The 21,417-nt window shown below is 37.0% G+C and overlaps 1 protein-coding gene across 5 annotated transcripts in view; it reads right to left on the bottom strand.

Annotated features, from left to right (window-relative positions):
• Positions 1-21,417, bottom strand: part of SATB1 (SATB homeobox 1) — a 99,798-nt gene that overhangs the window by 76,551 nt on the left and 1,830 nt on the right. The window contains exon 1 of one of the 5 annotated variants that reach the window (XM_030933418.1): positions 16,951-17,154. The exons of 2 other annotated variants lie outside the window; for them this stretch is intronic. The gene's annotated coding sequence lies outside the window, so the exon portion shown is untranslated. Of the gene's footprint in view, positions 1-2,224; positions 3,988-16,950; positions 17,155-21,417 lie in introns of those variants that run through there. 2 more of the 5 variants (XM_010377145.2, XM_030933423.1) reach the window with 2 other exon arrangements.

Genomic DNA, 21,417 nt, shown 5'->3' with positions numbered 1-21,417 from the left:
ATCTAATGTGTATGTTTATGTGTATGTACATGTAATATACATATACATATAAAATGTTTTATATGTATATGATATAAATTCTTATGAGAAAAATCATAAACCATCTCAAAAGAAGGTAACAAACATCTAACTGCTTTTTAAACTCCCCATTGGCTTTTATAAGTTAATGCACAGAAAAAGTTTTCTACTATCAAAGTTTCAAGAGTTATGTGACAGATCTAGTCAAGTTTTGGGTCAAACATGTGATTGGATCAGTTTACCCCTAAGGAAACAGGAAGAAGTGAAGGGTTTTCAAATATCCAATGTACTGATGCATTAAAACTCATGTGTTTTGTAGTATTTAGGTGTCCATTAGTAATAGAGGGCTGTTAACAATAAATATTTTTTAAAAATTTAGAATACACTTTGTGATATGCACATTAGGTTGAAGTGCCAAGCTCAATTAAAAAACACACACACACACACAAAACCTTGATGATACTGGTAAAACAAAATATCCAGTATTCAGAAATAACCTCAGCATGCAATGGCGCTAACATTGTAATTAACTTCAAAAAAATTAACAGATAATTATTTTCAGTTATATATTAGACATCAATTTTCACATCATTTATAGTAAAGTGATTAGATAATATCAAAGTCATTTTTAAAGCATAGTTTTAATTAGAATTGATAAGAATAAGTAGAATTATTTTATTAACTTTGATGGTATTTGAAATATTGAGCTTATAAAACTAAGGCATCATATTTAGGAAAACCAGAGAGAATAATTACCATTTTTCCTAGCTGTCTAGTAATTTGACATGGCTTGTTTTTGTTGTAAATTGTTACACTGAAGCTATTTAAATCTGGATTTGTTGAAAGCCAGTTTGTGTTAGCATGGCTTTTCTGCAAACTTTTTTTTCTTCTGTTTAACCATAGCCTACTTCTTACCATATAATCAAGAAAAGGGGGGCAGCAAGGTTAATCTGGAAGTTTAAAAGCAACCTTAAGAATGCCAACTGAAGAACTATAAAGTTTGAGAAAAATTAATGGCTATTTATCTTTGTACTCCAGAGTGGCACACTGAGAACTAAAGGTTTACCGTTGATCGAGGTCCCATCTGTTTTTGGTTATGAGGTTCATTAACAATAAATGTGCCTTTTTAAACCACTTTTTATCAAGATTACTCTTTTCCATTATATTAAACTGCAGTCTAAAGCCAAAATTAGAAAGCAATGATTATTAACTTATTCAAAACACTCTTTATAATGTTTCATGTGGATAATACAGAGCTGCTTTTTCTGAAATTGGTTGCCTCATCCTAGAGCAGAAGATGAATTTTAAAACATATGATTTGAAAAGAAAAATGTTTAGCCCTTGGGGCAATTAAAGAGGAAAAAAAGGGAGGGGGTGTAGACAACAGCATCAAAGTTAATGCTATAAAACATATTAAGTAATCATGAAGCTTAACAACACTATAAACTGTACAGCAAATGAAAGTGATATGTTATAATTTAGTTAATGTATTGACAATCAAAGTATCATATAGGTCATGAAAAACTGTCCTTTGAATACCCACCTATAAGCATCTATTAAACACTAAGTCATGGTGTAAAAAGCTTCACATTACAAACCAAAATTAAATGCGCATAAAACACCCAATTTACCATTTAAACTCTATGCCCGGGCTAAAGTTCACCAAACCACAGTTTGGAATTGAAAAGAGCAATCTCCAACAGGCCTGCCTGGATGACAGCAGCAGGAACTAACTATGGTCTCAACAGATGCCAGGCTGAAGAGTTTCTTGAGTTACACATGTTACAACCCATTTTAGTGTAATGTCTGGTTGCCACACAAAAAGCAAGCTACTTTCTGAAAATCCCATTTATCTGCCCATAAACTAAGACCATATATGATAATTACTTAATAAAACAGTGAACTCAGTAACAATTATTTCCTTTAAAAAGAAAGAAAAGCACAAAATTCTAGTTTTTTAAGAACCGATTTTTTTGCAAAGTGAGATCCTTTTCAATGAGTTTCTAGCTGGATCGCTTCCTTCGTCCCCACACAACCCCATAATAACATTTTAAGATTGTGCCCTTATCCATTCCATATGGCCGGCACGATCCAGGCCAAGCTTTCACTGTGACCTTTTAAAGAGACAAAGAAGCAAAGTACTATCTAGAAACAGAAACACTGCAGTTTTACTGAGTGAAATTAGCAAAACCGACCTGAAACTCACCACTTCAAAACTTGACAGCATATAAATAACAAAAACAAAGGAGATTTCCTTTGCAGACCGGGTTCTTGAAGAGAAGTTCAAGACTGATGTTTTCTATGTCCTTTTTTTTTTTAATTAAAAAAAAAAAAAAAAGCAGCAGACCTGAAGGCGACTTCCCCTGAAATTGTATTATTTTTCCTTTCCCCTACCCCCGCCCCCCTAAGCGGGGGAAGGGCAGAAATAAACGTCTAGAAGAGTGGCCATGAGAAAGGGGTTTTAAAAAAAATCACAATTCGAAAACCAACATATATGCGTTTGTAAAATGTCTAACCTCAGAGAACAGGGTTTGCGATGGGGAGGAGGGCAGAGTGGGAAGCAGGGAGGAGGAAGAAGATAAAATTGATCTGACAAGTGATTCGTTGGGGGGGAAATCGTAAAAACAAAGCAAAACCCGTTATGAGCTGTACACTGTGATGGTGCTGGGGAAACGAGGTGGTGACTGAGGATTCTCTTTAAAAAAAAAAAAAAAAAAAAAAAAAAAAAAAAAAAATCACTGCGGACAATGTCTCCAAAAAGGAAAAAAAGGCCCTTCGCGTCTCTCACTCCCTCCTGCTCGCTCGGGTTCTTCGGTGTGAGGACTGAAAGTCTACTTCTGGCTGTCACTTGCAATATTATTCTCCAACAAACCCGAAGAACGCGCACTGGGAAGGCCACCTTGCCTCCCTTCCAATCACCCCCACCCCCCTCCCCAACAATCGCGACTAATATTAACAAACCTTAAACTTTTCCCCACAGCCTCGCACCCCCAACGAGGGCATCTAGCGGGGGACAGCGAGGGTGGGGGGCAGAGGGTCGCGAGAAAAGCCCCGGAAAGGCACTAAAATGCCACTTTTGATTCTGCCCTCGCTGACAACAGCCCCAAGGACCCTCTCCCTGCCCATTGACGCGGGGCTGTGAGCGTCTGGGATCCCAGCAAGTGAGGAAAGAGGTTCGGGGGGAGGGGGAGGAGGAGGAAGATCAGAAGGTACCCCCGGCCACCTCCACCGCCTAGGCAGCGACAAACTCCCCGCCCCCTCCCCCCAAAAAGTCGCCAAGCTCTCACTCGTCCAGAGTCCGAGGTAAACAACGAGCACCACAATGGCACTAGGACTTGGGGGGGAAAGAAACCCAGAAACCCCAACAAAACTGATCAGGAGTTTCCTGAAATGAAAGAGAGGGGCGGGCAGCGTCCTCTGGAGTCGCCCTGGCTTTCGGCTGGGCCCCCAGGCAGGCTAGAGGGCGGCCGCGGCTGTTGTTGTTGTGACGAGGCCGGGTGTTGCTGGGTGGCACAGGGAGAGGTGTGTGTGTGTTTGTGTGTGTGTGCGTGAGTGTGAGCGCGAGTCCCCGGACGGGGCTGCTTCTCTCGCTCTCTCCCTCGCTCGCTCTCCCCCTCGCTGCCGTCTCTGCCCCCATTAAATTATTAGTTGACTCATCCCGGCCGCTGTCGCCGCCGCCGCCGTGCCCCGCTCGGCTCCGCGCGTCCGCCCGGGCTGCAGCCCTCTCCGCCGCTGCTCCTGCTGCTGCTGCCGCCGCCGACGCCGCTGCCGCTGTGGGTGCCTCTTCTTCCTCCTCCTCATTTTAATACAAAATCACCCCGCTCGCAGCCCCAGCCCCGAGCACGCAGCCTCCTCCCGGCCGCCCGCCGCCGCCCGGAGCCTTCCCCAGCGGGGCCGGCTCATCCGCCGCGTCCGGGGAACGGGAGCGAGCGAGAAAGTGGCGGCGGCGGCGGCGGCGGCGGCGGCGGCGGCGGAGGAGGAGGGGGGAGGAGAGGAGGAAGGGGGTGCGGAGCCGAGGAGGAAGGCGGCGTGGGGGGGCAGGGTGCACGGAGCGGGCGGAAAAGGGATGGGGATTAAAACCCGGGCTGGAGGGCCGGGATTGGGGGAGGGGGCGGGGGCGGCGAGTTAAAAAGCCGAAAGACAAGTAACTAGTGAATGAGTGAGGGAAGGGGGGGAGCGCACGATTTCCGGCCCTGGGCGCGCAAGAATTTGTAATGAGCTTGATTAGAGTGAGGCGGCCCGACATTTATTACACACAATACCCAGAATAACAGGGCGCTGCGCGAGGGCTAGCGCCGGCCGCCGCCAGACGCGCCAGGGAGGGCGCAGAGGGGAGGAGGAGAGGGGGCTTCCCTGGCAGCGTCCGCTGGAGCGGGGAGGGGAGCGCGCGACGCGCGGGCGGCAGGGGCAGGTGTGTGAGTGGGAGCGAGGAGGGAGGAGGGGCAGGACGGGCACGGGGGGCGGGGGGAAGGAAAATGACGGGGAGGAGGGGGCGAGGGCCAGGGGAGAAAACTAACCAGCCACCCACACGCCACAAAAGCCACAAAAAGGAGTACGCCTGGAGCGTCGCAGAGGGACAGGCGGGGTGGGGGGACAGGGGGACGCACCGGCCCCGCGGGAGAAGGGCGCGGGTACGCAGGTGACAGGCGCTGAGGACTGAGGTAGGGAGACATTAGGAAGTGGCTGGAGGGGTACAGACGGAAGGCAGATCTCTCCGGAGAAGCGCGGAGGGTACAGAAACATTTGTAGAGCAATAAAGGCCAGGAGCCTGGAAAGGCTCCGAGTGTTTATCCTCTAAGGAGGGTGGTCCTTAAACTACGAAGAGCCAACATTAGAAAGAACTGAGGAAGAGCTTTCTGTACTAGTCAGACGTTGGTTCAAATCGCTCTCACTTCTGAGCCATAGAATACTTTGGAAGAAGAAATACGTGGCCGAGTTAAACAAAATTTGGGTCACTTGAAAGAGGCCTGACTTGTTATTATAAAGGAAAATATGCTATCATTCTTCAAATAATTTATCCTGGGCAAAAAAGGAAAGTTTGGGTTGGTAAATACATCTGTTGTAGCAATAAACACTTCTGCTGTAATCTAGGGTAGGTTACCCAGTTAGATAAATGGTCATTACCACATAAGTACGATCTTCTTATTTAGACAATCTATTAAATATAGTTCATGTAAAAATAAAGAATGTTACAATCTAACCCAAAATAGAAATGCATCATTTATCGCTTAGGTTTTAGTTCTACCACTTTAGCACCCTGAAGGCAGTTAATCATTCAACAACAAAATTAAGAATTATTTTTCAGAATATGCTGGTAGGGAAAAGAGAAAAATTAGTCAGATAAACATTTTGTTACACCTAAAAAAGCAACAAGTTAGCACAAGTACTGAGATAAGAGGGAAACATGCAAATTAAGCTCTGTAAAGCCACCAATACACTTAAGGCACACTGTTTACATTACAAATCTAAAGAAAAGCCAAAAGGTAAAGCAGAAAAGTGTAGGAAATGATGACCTCCTGGGGGAGAGTAAGTTTAGGAGAAACACAATGAAAATATATCACTCTAATAGCACCCAAGTTTCACCCACAAACCAGAAAGGTTAGTCAAAATCTGGGAAAGCAACCATGAATCTTGGCACACAAACCCAAGCCTTGAGCAAAAGAATGAACGTGATAATCAAACAGAAAACACAGCATCAAAAATATGAAAAGAAATTTAAGGCAAATTTTTAGTAAAAAGCCCAAATGATAGTAAATTTTTAAAAGTTAAAATGTGGGGAAATCTGAAGGAAGATGTGTTAGCTGAAGTATAAGAAATGAGAAAGCTGTTGGGCAAAATAAAATTTAAACTAAGAAAACACCACTAAACAAAGATCACTGGAAATATCAATATTAAGATAGACTGAAACAAAATGTTGTAAATATGCTTATTACATCATTTTACAGAAACAAATAAGACAAAATGCCATCTCTTTGCCTTACCCTCCTGATGACCTGGTCAATGCTAATATAATATGGGAATTAACACAGCAATCCTTAAATTTGAATAGCACCTTTTATCTAGGAGTCACAAATCTATTCATAAACACAAAACACAGAAGTATGTAATAAGGATTGACATGGCCTTGGAAAATGATAAAAAGAACAAAGGAGCATAAAGGCATCTAATAATGACTATATTATAATGAATAACAATATAGCACAATAAACTTTCCCTCAAGCACATTTTTTATTCCCCAACTATATTATAAGAAATGACATAAGTAAAATGGCACATAGAAGTTTATGTACTAGTGGTATACATCACTGATGAAATTAATTACTATATATTAACTACCCTTTAGAATATTTCATTATAAGCCACTGAGTATTGGTCAGTGTAAAGCCAGATAAAAATAAAGAACAAAAAAAGAAAGAAATTTGTCTTAGTCTGTTTTCTGTTCCTTATAACAGAATACCTGAAGTTGGGCAATTTATAAAGGTAATGAATTTATTTCTTACACTGTGGAGGCTGAGAAATTCCAGGTGGAGGGGCCTCATCTGGTGAGGGCCTTCTTCCTTGTGGGAGTTCTCTGCAGAGTCCCGTGGTGGCACTGGATATTACATGGCAAGGGGCCTGAGTATGCTAGCTCAGGGCTCTCTTCCTTTTCTTACAAAGCCACCAGTCCCACTCCCATGATAACCCATTAATCCATTAACCCATTAATCCACGAATGGATTAATCCATTCACAAGAGCAAAGCCCACATGATCCAAACACCTCTTAAAGGCCCCACCTCTCAATATTGCCACATTGGGGATTAAATTTCAACATGAGTTTTGGAGAGGACAAGTATTCAAATCATAGCAATAATTAAGAAAATACCACCTTCCTAGGCATATGTGAACATAAACTATCACAGTGGGAGGAAAAAACATCAACACAGGGATCTTATATTAAGCAATTATGATGCAAGAAAGTATTGAAAAAAGTTAAAATAAACGTTATAAATCTGGCCATCAAAATAGAAAACCTCAAGAACATAAAATATTGCAATTCAAATACATGAACTATTTAACATGTGGATGCACATTTAAAATAGAGTGCATCAATTTTTCTATCACGAGAAGGCATTATCCTGGCTACACACAAAATTTTTAAAAACTTAATGAAAGGACTACTGCATGTTTCAGATGGCAATGTATTAAGATAAATATGCAGGCAGATATCCGAATGCATTAAAACACATTCAGAGTTCTGAATAGCACATACATTTGTAATAAACAGAGAAAGCATTTAGAATTCGAATGCTTTTAAGATATAGCAACTCCGCCAGTGGCTGTGTTAGCAAAGCAATGCTTACCACCATAACACTTTCTAAGGACATGGTTTTTTCTCTTTTTTTTCCCATCTTTTTAAATTCAAATACAGTTGGCTATCTCTACACTTTTAAAGCAGCACAATTTATGTAGCATATTGCTCTTTTTGTCGTGTCAACTCTTTGTTTTTTGGCTTTAGCTGCAGGTGGTGTTTTCCATATATGAATTTCTGGGAATATGGTCTATGTTGGCCATATAAGGATGTGTATCTGAGCCATATGTTTTGCTGTCATGTGTCTCATTTTGTCTGTCTGGGATGTCAGGACAGATTTCTGCACCGTTTCCTGAATGGACCAAATACCAATTTGAAAGAGCAGCGAGGAAAAAGCTGGAGCTGCAGCCCAAACAACTTTGTCAAAATATATATTGGAGAAGAAATGCAATATCCTGTAAACATTGCACCCTTCTTCTCACATATTATCTGTGACTGACATCATTACAACTGCATAGATTGGGAAAAATCTACTTGTTCAAGTTCAGAAGTTTGCAGTATGTGTGTGCACACAGCTTAATCAGATTAAGATCCTACGTCTTAAACAGATCCCACTTCTTTGGAGGTCATGGCATGGCACATGCTAGCTGCCCTACTCTGAGAGCTGTGCCTCCTGCAGCCAACCTGACCCAGCCTTGAACTTGGGGAAAGGAAGCTGCCTCATGCTTTTCTTGTCTAGTTAATAATCAGAACTCTGATTAAACTCACTGAGTAAATTATGCAAGAAGTTCTGGCCCCCATTATATACCCTCACAGAATCTTGTATCTCTCCTTTGAAACAGTCATCACAGTCTTAATTGATTAACAATTTGGGTAATTATTGGCTTCATAAATGTCTCCATTACTAGACTGTAAGCCCTATGAGAGCAGAGACTGGGTGTCTTGCTCGCTGCCATATTACTAGGAATTTGGACAGTGTCCTTGTAATATTTATTTTATAAATGAATACATGGCAACAAAAGCTCACAGTGTCACTTGCAACCAATTTCCACTATAAATTGCATTGACAATTTTTTAGAGAGATTGTAGGAAGAGGGAACATTGAAGAAGGTGGCTATATCATTTAAATTTGAATTAATTTAAATAAAATTTTAATTCCTCATTCACATTTCAGGTGCTCAATAGCCCCATGTGACTAATACTCTAATAGTGGACAGTGTAGATTATAGAACTTCCCCATTGTGAAAGTTCCACTGGACAGTGCTTACCCTAGAGAACTCCTTTAAAAGACAACTAAGGGAATCCAAGACCTAGCCAGGAGGAGTCTTAGAGGTGCTAAATGGCTTTCAGACATTCCAATGACGTCTGAATAAAGATAATTCTCCATTTTAGAATTAGCCTATAGATCTGTAAAGTTGCATGAAATGAGACCTGTATACTGCTAAACACAAATTTAAGAACTTTCTAGACATGTCTGTACTTGAAAGGGTTCTGTAATACATTTTAAATAATGTGTTTACTCCAAAAGCTGCTTTCCATGAACATTTAAATATCTCATAGGTGAAGTTAAAAACCGCAGTCATTCCCACCCTTAACCCTGTACCTACATTATATAAGCATAGCTACCCTTAGAAATGGCTCTTTTCCTACTAGAACTGGGAGGGCATCCAGATAACAAATAATGATGCACTGCAGAGAATAATGGCAAAAAGCTTCAAAATGTTGCAGGGGAGTTAAAGGAGTGATGATAATGAACTCTAAATATAGGTTTTAAGGATTTTTTGGTTTTGTTTTCTTCCCCTAAGAAGTTGGGTTTCAATTTTAGCTAGACTGATAGCGATCAAAAGTTGTTTCCTAATTACTTGGCATAGATGTAAATACAGAGTGGTAATTCATGATACAGTTTTAATAGACCAAGGTCATTATAGTTGAGGGGGAAAAAAACCAATGTTTATGTTTGTTTTAGGAGATCTGGAGAGGGAAAATGAGCAGCCATTGCAGCTGGCCTCTGGAAACTGACAGGATATCTGGGCCTTTTACTCAGAAATAATACTGTTTTATCGGGAACTTTATTGGAAAAAAATTTTTTAGCTACCTTTCCTTCCATGGATGTCAGTATGGATCACTTATTTGACAAGGCACAATGGTAATAATGTCATCAAAACTGGTACCTTTATCTAGACCCAGATCCAAAATCGAGTAAGAAGAAGGAAGCATCCTTGAAATTGCCCTAGAGTCCACAAAGATGCTTCATTTTTTTCCTATAGCTCGTGGAGTACCCTTCCTGACCCTTCTCACTTGAGGACCTCATTTCTGCTATCTCCTTTAATGTGCAGCTTGATTTCGCCTTTTCAGTCCGAAGCCTTCTCCAGCTGTTAGTTATTTCCTTCTCCGTGCTCCATCACACTGCCTGTCCTGAATGCAATGTGACATTTCATATCTCTCTATATGTCTGCCTCTCCAAACTGCAAGACTCTAAGCATCTTTAAGGTTTAGTTATGTACATATTTCTGGATTCTCTTTGACAATCTTAGGAAGTAAAACCAGGTACTGAGATCACAATCCAGATGTCCAGGCTAAACCCCACTGCAATTAAATCAGAATGGCTGAGGGTGAGGAAAAGACATTCAGTTTTTTAAAGCTCTCAAGGTGATTCTGATGTACAGCCAGGTTTGGCATCTACCAGGTTAGGTGATGTTTTAGAGATAAAGAATCAAATATGCCTGCCAGGACATCTCTGAGGTGGTTTTTAACTCACTCCTGGAGTCACTTGGAAAAGCTAAAGCTGTTGTAGGAACCAGCAGTAGACCAAAATTTGAGAAATGTATGTGTGGGCAAGCTACTTGTTTCAAATTCTAAAAAGGCAATAAAAGTGGGGTCAGGAAGCTATTGGATCATTGATTTGGCAAATAAATACATGCTATTTGAGGAACCATAATAAACTAGCATTTGGGCACTTGTTTGAGATTTACTGGGGTGCCAGAAATCCTGTGCAGGTATATGATTTACCATCATAGACATAAGTGACTAACCACAAAATTATACATGGAAGTACAGTTCTCAAACCAGTCTATTATTTACTGGAGCCAGAACCATCCAAGTTTCCTCTAATTCTTTTTTCAATATAACATGATTTTTCTCCCAGACAACTGTTCAACCTTGAGTGGGCTTCTCTTTGAAGGGCTGAAAACTGTTCAACTTATTTCCAGACTGTCACTGCACTTGAACAGAACCAAAGTATTTAGATTGTCCATGTCAAGGAGCCAACTGCAAAGCATCCTAGACCTAGCTGCTGTGCCTTTAATATTCTCAGAAAGCTCGAGGTAAAATCCTCCAATATTTAATTCCAGTGAAATCAAACAGCAACTGTTCCCAATCAACTTTTAACCAAGATGTACATATCAACCAAATTTCCTTAGTTGATGTGAATGTTATTTCTAATCTTTCCTAGCTTAATTGGAGGGAGAAAGAATTTGAGGTTACAATGGTCCTGAATCCTTGTCCAGGTCATTTTTGTGGCAATATCAGCCAAAGGCAATATTTGATATTGTACTGCTATGCCCACCACCATAAGGCACTGGATGAGGCATTGTCCATTGGGAAGGAAAGCCACCATCAGCAACAAATGCTTCACACCTGGACAGTAATTAAATACTACTATAACACTTGAAATTTGTTGACGTGAAGGAGAAATTATATTCAAAACTAAAGCACATTGTATTTGGGCTGATAGAAAAAGAGTTGGAAACAAACTGTGGTGATGGTTGCACAACGGTGTGAATGTAATTAATGTCACTGAATTGTACACCTAGAAAGAGTCAAAATGGCATATTTTGTTATATATATATATTACCACATAAACACTTTCAGAAAAACACAAAAGCAAAACAATATTTCGTGTATGCCTAACATTGGCAGATATATTTCCAGTATTTCCAATATCATGAAAATATCATGCCAAGCCTCAGAGAAACAATGAGCTATATGACATTGAACAATCCCATCCCCACCCCCCAATCTTACATTGCTTTGTCCTTACCTGCTAACAGCTACAGTCCAGTCTATGCTACATAATTAATATGACGAATACCTGACCCAAGGATAATTAACATGGATTGGTAATTAGAGACCAAGATCCACCCACTTTGAGGTTCCTTCAGTGTAAGAAAATCGTTCTCTTTTAAGGTTTTATTCAATACAATATCTTAGCCAAAAAAAGAGAAAGGAGCATAGACAAAAACAAACAAGAGTTCCTTAAGTCCAAAAAATTCTTTTGGAATGTTTTTCAAAACAGTAAAAATTACCTATATGCATGAAATAGATTTTGTCAGTTAAACAGTACTTTGAGTGTCATGCTCATGTATGCAGCACAGCTGCAACTGTAACAATTGTATAAAGTACTAATTTGCAAATTGTCTACATATAAGGACTTTAGATTCTACTTTTTTAATAAAAGAAAATTTTGTTTAAAAAAAGGCTTTCAAATTTAATCAGGTCACTTTTTTAGTGACAGTAATAAGGATGAAAGTATTTCTACATATAATAATTTGAAATATCTTTTCCTATACTGTTCCACAGTTTTTATATCATCTATTCCTACTGATTTTATATTAAGAACTCTTGTATTGATGGAGTTTTTAATGATTTGGAAATTCGTGTGTAAATCATTTTATTGAAGTTCGTATCTATATTTTTCTTATATGCATAATTAAGGAATGCTAATATAGTGAAACCAACTTACAAAGATGTATTTATTATGTATAAAAGCATTAAATAAAATACTAAAAAACAGCTTCACAGTATAGCTATAGTTAAAGCATATCCAGTTACCTATCTTGTAGGTGCCTTTTTCTTTATTAATGAGTTCATTTAAAAATTTATTAGATAACTAGCATGGACTATACATGGACATTTTGAGCCAACATGAAGAAAAAGTTGACAAATAATGCCACAGTAGAACTTTAAAAAAAGAACTAGAGAGCCTTGAGGCTGTTTTTTAATCATTTATTTTTATTTATTTTGCAAAGACTTTTCATTTGTATTATTTAATACATAAATACACTTGGGAGAGAAACAAATAGCACATTATGAAAAATTTTGATGGGAGCCAGCTTTCTGTTTTGAGACTAGACCGCTTTAAAGGTCAATATCCACTATTCTTCTATTACTTCTACAGTTGAAGAAACACTACATATTCACATTATATTTAATAAAAATTAACCTTTTATCTCTTCTTTGAGGTAACAAGGCTCTCAAAAATAACTTTTTAGTTTGTTTTGCAAAAAGGGGTTTTGTCACTAAAAATTTACAACACTGCAACCAAGTGTAAATGTATCTTCAAGGTTGGCATATGCCGGTTTAGGATGTAAAACCAAATCTTGTGGCATTCTCAATAGATTTGAAAAATCCAATTGTTTGGCCAACATCCAAGTATGAATAAGTATATATATATGTATAAAATATACACATAGCATAATATTTTTATATGTACACAGATAATATTTGCCTGTCATACAAGAGAGTATTTCACAATTTAAAACTAGTCTACCACAGTTTTCATCAGAAAGCCTTGAGAACTCAGAGTTAGTATAATATCCCTATTATTAAGTAACTCCCCAAAAAAGGAGCATAAATGGCATAGTGGGAAAAGTAGTGGAGAAAAGATAGAGAAACTAGATTTGGGTCTTGCTTCTTACTCTACTCACTAGCTGAGTGATCCTTCATTAGTTAAGCAGGATCAGGTTTTGTATCTATAAAATGAATGGAGAGAGTCTGATAACCTTTAAGACCACATACAAAATCTCTTTCTTTAATTTAAAAAATTAAGTTCACTTGAAAGAGAAAATACAAATATAAATAAATTTCTCACATGCTATGTTAGATGTTTATCTCTATATAAGAGACAGGTGTCAAACAAACAAATAAAAAAAAAAAACCGCTAAGGCAAAGAGAAACTTTAACTCACCAGATTCCATCTGTTACATTTGAATTCATGCATAATTGATTATCCATGACTGGTAAATTCTTTTCTCACTAGCCGACCACAATTTTCTAAACGTTGTGTATTAAATCACTACTAAAGTAGACTGCATTTCAGAAATGGCATGGGGCAGAATAAGAATATTTTAAATGAAAAATTACATGCCGGTTAGTAATAATACAGCTGACCTATGTTTAAGGGAGAGAAATTTTAATCATGTGCATATTAAATATTAATAACCTATTCTGTTATTGTTATAATACAGTTAAGTAGGCTTCTCCATGCTTAAAGAAAGAGGGAGAAGTAGGAATGCATAATGGTGCAAAAAGATACAGAGACAGGAGACAGACATAAGGAAAATGTGTCAACAATAAACAAGAGGAAATGAGAAAGAAGGAAAAGATGAAGGTGGAAACTAATCTCTATGTGTCATTATGACTGCCAGAGTACTGGCAAAGAAGCAGCATCCTTTTATTTCAATTTTAATCATTTCTGAATTTTAATACCCGGCTCCTTTTGTAATTCTCCTGGCATTCCCCATATGCCTCCATCCCAGCCAAAACACCAGTGTAAATTAAATGGCAGGCAACCACACCATTGATGTAGCCTCCCCAAAGAACCTACCAGGTGACCAAAAGCAAAAAAGGTATGTCTACCTTATGTCCCTGAGGACCTCTAGCCAATTAACTGGCTGAATGTTTTCTACTTTTTTTAATTTTGAAAAGGACAGTAGTTAGGTAATCTACAGATAGAGAATCATTAAAAAAAATAAAGCAAGCCAGTAGTAATACAATAATCAGTGACCATCAGGGCCTGGAAAAATGAGTTTGCTCTCATTGGCACTAAGGAGCATCACATGATTATTTAATTACAGCTCTAATTTTTGTCTCGTGGATGGCAACATATCAACAATTAATAGGGCAAATAGAGGAGACTGTGTTTTTAAAGAGACAGAATGTGCATGATAATGTAATAGGTCACACAGCAGTGCACCACTTAAGAAACTGTCTTTTGTGTAACTAAATAGGACTGTCTTACAAGCAGCCCCACTCATATTTTAAAATGAAAATAAATTTTAAAAGGAAGTGTCTTTTTTAGATAACTTTCATAGAATGCCTAGAACTTTTCAGAATATTTTAGATGCAGCTAACACAACCCTACTGCAATTTCAGAACTAGTTTTAAGGAATGGAGTAAAATATTCATATATAAACACCCCAAATCTTAGAATGCTTTTCAAACAATGTATTTAAGCTGCAATGAAAAATATCTCTTTATGCAATAATTACAGTAGCATTTATTCAGTGGGAGCTTGAAAAAAATCATTATTGTAGGAAAGAACAGATAGAAGGTCAATCAGCCTTGAGGCACTAGTCCATAGTATTTTTGGTTCTGGAATATCAGAAGGATGGCTACTTGGTGGCTCAAATTGCAAGGAATTCAGGGGAGTGCTCTGTTTGACTCCAGTATTGTTTGTTACCACAACCAAACCCCAAAGAATGAAGCTGAGCAGGGATACTTAACCTAATACTGAAGGTCAGACAATGAGGATAGAACAGAGACCCAGGTGCTACCAAAAAAAAAAAAAAAAAAAAAAATCATCCAATTATACAGAAAATGAGGCATATGCAGATTAAGTGTTCACATAACCCCAGTAAAAACAGAAAATTAGAAAGAAAAGTCTCTTCGCCAATAAATCTTTATCGGCACAAGCTACATTTTATATTTTATTTTTAATTTAGCAATTCTTTAATGAGTGCTCAATATGTACAAGGCACAGAATGCTAACTATGAACTTTCTATTTTATATAACACAGACGTACCTTATTACTTACTTTTTGTAGTTTAATACTTACAGAAATATATAGCAGCTTCTATAAACTTCAAAAAGTGGGAATACTAGTGCGTTTTTAAGAGGCATATTACGAGGTTACGAGATCTACAAATTCAAATCAACCAAGATAATTCAAATAGTTAACCAATTTGATAGAATTGTCTAAGTAAGGCTAAGTCTAGCTTTAAATCCCTCTAGTTTCAGTCACCCATTGTTTTGTCATGCCGGAAGCCATAGTGAAAATCCAGGTTTGAGATTTAGACAATGAAATAATCTTAGAACTACCTCTGTGATTGACTGCTGAAATGTATGTAAAACATTAGATTATACAGAGTTGGAAGTAATCACAATTTGGCTAAAGAAAAAGTGATTAAAATTATAACACAAAAAGAAGTATTAAGAGGAGCAAAATCAATTGAATAAGCTTTTAATGGATTATGTTGGCCAAAGTCATCAAAAAACCAGAAAACATGGGTATCTCAAAATACAATTTGGAAAAACTAAAACCACTGAGGGGCAATAATTTCTAATGACACTGGCAAAAACTATCAGGTCAACACTATAAAAAGAAAAAAAAGGAGAAAAATTTTATAATCCAGTGAAAAGTTTTAAAATTAAGTTGCTTTAATAGAAAACCTTTCATAATTCTGAACCAAAACCCTGACTCATACATTCTAAAAGAATTTTTTTAAAGAATCAAGCAAGCAGCCGCTTGTATGTTAAGGGTATACATCATTCTTTTTTAACATGGTTGTTAATATATAGTTAACATGCCTCAGAAAAGGCTGTAATTAACTGTCTACTCCTCTAATAACACTAATAAGCATACAGTATTATTAAAATACAGTGATTTTATACAAGCTGTCATTGTTAAACTTTTAAGATAATGTACTAAATTGTTTCTGAGTCCTCTTAAACCACCCAAAGGGAAATGGAACTCTAAGAAAAATTTTAAAACGTAGTTATTAAAATATTGTTTTTTCCTCTCACAGTCTAGAGATAACTGTCTACTATTAAACAGAACATCTATCCAAGTATCATTTCAGTTGGTGAAAATACAATGGGAAGCATTTGGATTATTTTACAAATTCTATAGATTTTTAAAAAAATTAAAACTGTATGCATTTTAATTTAGTACTTTATTCACTGATAAAATATTTTCTGGGGGAAAGAAAGGCTTGCTATATCAAGAATCACATAGCCCTGTTGTTAGTCCCCAATGATTTCCATTGTCTGTTTCACTGGAACAGGAAAACTCAATTGCATTCAATATCAAACAGCTAATTATGGATATGCTATATTCAAGACTATCTCCATTTCAAAGGTATCTGCATACACTAGGTTCTATTTTATTTACAATAATTATTACAATAAAATATTTATAACATAAAACCTCTTTTGCCTTAAAGTCCTTAACATTATAAACATTAAAAGGCCAAATTGTCACTTACATGCTCTTAATGGCATATCAGGAACCATTGAATAAGACTATAGAGGAATCTCTAGCAATCAACTCTACTACATGCCTAGCTTCCAGGAAAACTGAATCTAAAGAATTGCCCCCTCACACAGATTACTGACTACCTTTTCTTTAAATATTTCAAGAAGGTCTAATAATTCTCCCTGGGAACTTGCTACTACATCTCACCACCCAAAAAAGAATGCCCACTGAAGAATTTTTCTTAGTATCTGGCCCCAAATTTTCTAGAGCTGAGAAAAAGCAACATCCCAACAGAAAGCCCTCCCCCGAACACTCAATGCCTATCTGTCACTGTGGCTGGAGTCCTGATTCTCCATATGTAACATTATAGTAACTTTTCTGGCACTTACCCTCCAAATATCAGAAGCTGTTCTCCGAATCTAGCCCTACAGGAGATGTCTGAAAAAGTAGTCTTTGATGAGGTGACAATGATGAAGTTTTCTCTGGCACTGCTAGCAAGGCAGAAACATCCCCAAATGAGGTGGTTACCAGTTGCCTGTGAAGCAGCTGGACCATTACTGCAGTTCTGAGGGTGCGTCACAAATCAGGTCATAGCTCTGGGTAGAGTCCACCCACTTCACCCAGTATAACGCCCTCTACTTCCTGCACACCTGGGGGGGAAGGGGTGTAGAAGAGGGGGGGCCAGCTCAAGTTCACATAGGTACTAGTAAAGGCACAGCCAGGTACAGTCTGACATCTGCTTCTTCTGCAAGCATTTCAGCCTCATCTGGGGATGTGCACCCCTAGGTATTCAAAAATGTGTGCAACAATAAGCAGGCTCTAAAATGAGTGATGAGTGTAATAAAATATTGCACAGTTAAATGTTTTATCCAGCAAAATCTTTCCTCCACTGGAAACTGAACCAACTCTTAATTTTTGATTACAAGCCACTTCTCTACCAAATGTCAAATAACTGGATTGAATAAATTTCAGCAGAAACCAGGGACATAAATCCTGAGGTACCAGTTAACTAATTTTCATCTCTTGCAACTAAACTACATCACCACATAAACTGAATTACATCCTTGAAATTCCATTGAAAGAGGTTATTAGAATTTCGATTATGAACTTTCAAACTGCAACAACTGTAGAAGTGATACAAAATAACTTGAAAGCATAAAAATAGGTCAATATGTTGGAGAAATGCTACACTACTAAATCTCACCCTGAATAGATATACACACAATCTGTATCTATTTACTCTGAAATATCTAATCTCAAAAAAGACTTAAAAAAATAAACAGCAAAAGGTACCACTGGCTTAAGTTCAAAAGTATGAAATAATGTGTGTTAATGTGTTGATCACACTCTATGAAGACATCAAGTTTAAATAGACTTACCATTGAGAACATCATTTAGGAACGATATATAAATTACTATAGTAGACACTTTTTCTTCGGTATAGTGGAGAAGAATCTTCTGTAACAGATTTGATTTATATGTTGTATTAAGACTATATTCTACCCTGATGTCAGTGGAATATGTGATTAGGTATTGATAATTGTGTATAGACAGTTAAGTGTAACCGCTTCTTAGATAATTTAAATGAAAATAAGCCTTTTCTCAAATTAATTGTGAGTTCTGGAATTCAACTTTAACAGTATTTTGATGTTTCAAAGGGGTCTTGAAAGAGAAAGGATTTTTAACTTAAAAGAAAACAACAAATACATTTAGTATTATAACAAGGTAGAAATCGCCCTTATTTTAAGGATGGCAGATTAACAAGAAGTCAAATGAAGGAGGTAAGACTATTTTCAGAGAAAAGCTCAGAGAGTCAATCAATAAATCAATCAATGAGCCCCACTTTGTATTCATATTTTCAGAACTCCATTAAAAACTCAAACATTCCATGTAAGACTTGGAAGAGGAGACATTTTATTGAAGTTATTATCTGAGGAATCAAATAGTTTAATCTTTTTGGAACTTTGTAGAAAGTTAATTTAGCAAAACACATTTGAATGTGTTTGAACATATTTATCCTGAGGTTGCTTTAAGATAACTATTTTAAGTGGCATGCAGATTCTTTTGGGGTTTTGATGTTATAGTTGAGGTATGCAAAGTAAAAGTGCGTAACATTTCTTTCAACTGGTTCTCACATGACAGAAATGAGAAGATGAAATTACTTGTCTTTAAAGTTTTGCCATAGGGAAATAAGAAAAACTCCTCTCGACCCCTATCCCCAACTAGGAAGAGTCTGAAGCCCTGGATTATAGCATAGGTAGATATTAAAATGGAGACAGAGCCGTTATTTAGTGGTGACAGGAATATAAATACGTGCACTAACCTATAAACTGGTATTTACTTCAGGAAGGTAAGTAATATTTTTCCTCTGATTGCTGCACTGTCAGTTTAATGCAGCGTAAATAAACAGTAGGTGCCTGCTAGCTCGAAGTAGGAAGTGTTCATTCCACACGAGGAACAGATTACTGAAGCCTGATGCTCATCATGCTGAAACATAACTTTCATTTTACCAGAAAATATACCCTACTGTGGATGATTTTTCGTGCCTGATCTATTAATTAACTTAACTCTGTTCTGTCAAAATGTAAACCAATTTGTAAAAATCATCACAGAGTTTTAGAGTTTGAAAACCAAATCAATTTGAAAAGCAAGAGTAATGACTGTTCTGTAATCTGATCACAAATGCTAAAAATGAATACTTAATATAATAAGCACAAACCATACAAAACCGAAAAAGACAGAAAACATTTTGAAATATCATAGAACTTAATCTGAGTTATCTGATTTACTCGAGGTAGTCCCCATTTGTTAATTAAAAGCACCTGGCACCTTTAATCTTTTGCAACCTTGTGCCACTTTAGTCTTTTCAATATGTATGCTTATTCTGCTCTCTGAAATATCTGAAGATAAACCATTCATAAAAATCAAACCCCATTCCTTAATTCCAATAGAAATATTGCTGAACTCTCCTGAGAGAAGTGGCAAGTTTGAAGATCAAATGATGATACCCTTCCTAACAGCATTCATGTAAAACATGTTTTCTCTATTTTATGTATGCCATAAAGCTATGACAGTATATAGCAACTAATTTTCTTTTTATATGAGTACTGAGCAAAATACTTCGTGGCATCATTTAAAATAAGAACCTATCTTATCTAAAAAGTGTAAAAGGCAATTTGGGGAGGTTTCTATCTATAACATGAACAGAATTCTGATAATCAATATATTGAAAAGGAAAAAGAGATTAAAAAACATTTTTGCATTCAACTACATCATCTAGAAATAGTCTGAAGATTGCTTTAGTCATATGCATTTATTTTATATGCTTCATCAATTCCAAGTACTAATATATTAATTACAGTCATCCAAGACAACATGTATGGAAGAAACGATGTGTGTAAAGGGTATATCTATGTATAGTCCTTTTGGAAATTTACAGAGCAGATGAAAACCCACTAGAGTGCTTTATAGTGTCCCTGCTGTATATCCATGTTGTGTTTAGCTTAATAGTGTTTGTAACCAAAATATTTTTACAATAATGAGGAACAGGTGCCTGTCACCTGACCTTTTAGGCCTAATTTACAATCCACAACCTGTCATATGAAAAAGAACTGAAAATTCTCCTCCAGATATTTTAGTCTTTACTAAGTTAATGCAGTATTTCTTTACCATCACTCAGCATATCATGTCTTATTTAATCACAAGTTCATATAGCTGGCAACAGATTTCTTTGCAGAAATAAACCAATATTCATTTTGTTGTCGTCCTTAAGATGCTGGGAGACAAAAGAACTACTTTTGTAGATTATTGACCAAAGAATATATTAATTTCTTACAAATCTGAACAAAAAACATTCCTTTTGAATACTTTTACATACAAAGAACTATTATTTATTACATATTTCAGCTTGTGGGAAAGTGAGGAATGCATTGATTCTGGAAATAACTATTCAGACTTTTGGAAGTTATTTAGGTCTTCTCTCTCTTTTTTCTCACCCCATCCTGCCCTCCTACCAAATTTTAAGGAGCTAGTACTTTAGGAGGGAAATCCCTATTTCTTCTTTTTTCATACATCATTTATATTCATTATTCAGAAAGAAATACAAAATTGGATCATGATTTTATTTCCCTTGTATAATGTTAGATGTAGTATTATCCAAATTTGACAATGCCTTGTATTTTATAGCTACTGTTTACATATTATGTATTGCATATGACTGAACAACTCTACATTTAAAATACTGTTTTCATTAGAAAAAAATGAATAAGTGTCAAATAAAGATGAAGAATAAGCATATTTGGTATATTTATAAAATGCATAGTCATTTAAAATGTGTATAAATAGAATAAACAGTTTGCTACTGTTACATTTAATATAGTATACACATTGTCTACAGTGTATTTAATAATGTGCTTAACCAAGTTAATTAAAGTATTTATGTCTGGTGATTGTGTTAAACACTTGGAGAGGTAGTGAAAGATACAGCCAGTTACTTCTGCTAACTAAAGTTGAAATTATGCACTTATTATAACCTTTTCTAACAATGTGAGAAAAACAGAGTAAATATATTAAATTTGTTTCACAACAGATGCTTAGGTTGTTAATATTTAAGATGCCTATTCATGCTATTCCTGTCTGCACATTTGTCAAAAATGTAAGCTTGAATGCTAATGTTTGCCAGCAGACTGGAGCAGCCAGTATATGAATGTACTACTGTTCTACGAAAATAATATGCAATAGAAATAAAGGACTACTGCTAAATCATAGCACTAGTACCATACAGGAGATGAGAGGTTTTTAGAGCAAACACCTCAACCTTGGTTTTCTTCAGACTTAAAGCATGGGTTTTTGTTTTT

Source organism: Rhinopithecus roxellana, chromosome 1, assembly GCF_007565055.1.
Source record: "Rhinopithecus roxellana isolate Shanxi Qingling chromosome 1, ASM756505v1, whole genome shotgun sequence".
NCBI classification, from domain to species: domain Eukaryota; kingdom Metazoa; phylum Chordata; class Mammalia; order Primates; family Cercopithecidae; genus Rhinopithecus; species Rhinopithecus roxellana.
The sequence above is the reverse complement of the archived record's forward strand: the minus strand, read 5'-3'. Positions and strand labels throughout refer to the sequence as shown.